The sequence below is a fragment of the Wasmannia auropunctata genome, unplaced genomic scaffold (genome assembly GCF_000956235.1).
Source record: "Wasmannia auropunctata unplaced genomic scaffold, wasmannia.A_1.0 LD336053.1, whole genome shotgun sequence".
In the NCBI taxonomy this organism is placed as follows: domain Eukaryota; kingdom Metazoa; phylum Arthropoda; class Insecta; order Hymenoptera; family Formicidae; genus Wasmannia; species Wasmannia auropunctata.
The window spans coordinates 6656795-6657336 of NW_012026837.1; the positions used below are offsets into that span (position 1 = coordinate 6656795).

A 542-nucleotide genomic window follows, 5' to 3' on the forward strand; every position below is an offset into this window, starting at 1 on the left:
AGTTTTTTTAGCATGTTCTAATTTTTCAAAAATAACATTATCGTTTATATCTGCTAAAGGGTCTACTTCATCTGTCAAATTATTTTGATCATTTATTGTCGCCATTATCCGTAACTCGATTTTATATAAGCTCTGTAAAAATACGAGAAATATATTGTAAAAATATACAACTATATAAGATTTTATTACAAGAAATATGTTGTTAGATTTATAGTTGATCAGTGTGAGTACTCAAATTTTGTAAAAGAATTTCCTGAAAATTCCCGGATTTTCCAGGAATTTTATTCAAAATTCCAAAAAGATTATAGAATTTCTCAATACAGCTTTAAAATAAATTAGACACTAAGAGTTCTAATAACGTTCAGAACATGAAACATAAATTGTTGCTCATAAATGAGAAGATTAATTATCTTCTCATATGTACAACAATCGAACGTAACATATAAAAGATTTTGTATGGAGAAGTAACTATATAAATAAAAATTAAATTGTTTCACACACGAAATTCTACGGACTCTTAATGCCTAATTTATTATTTCCGG

The 542-nt window shown here is 25.8% G+C and overlaps 1 protein-coding gene across 4 annotated transcripts in view; it reads right to left on the minus strand.

The window, feature by feature from the left end:
• The window catches only part of LOC105451268, a 127748-nt gene that overhangs the window by 25964 nt on the left and 101242 nt on the right, over nt 1–542 (minus strand). The gene's annotated exons all lie outside the window — the stretch shown is intronic.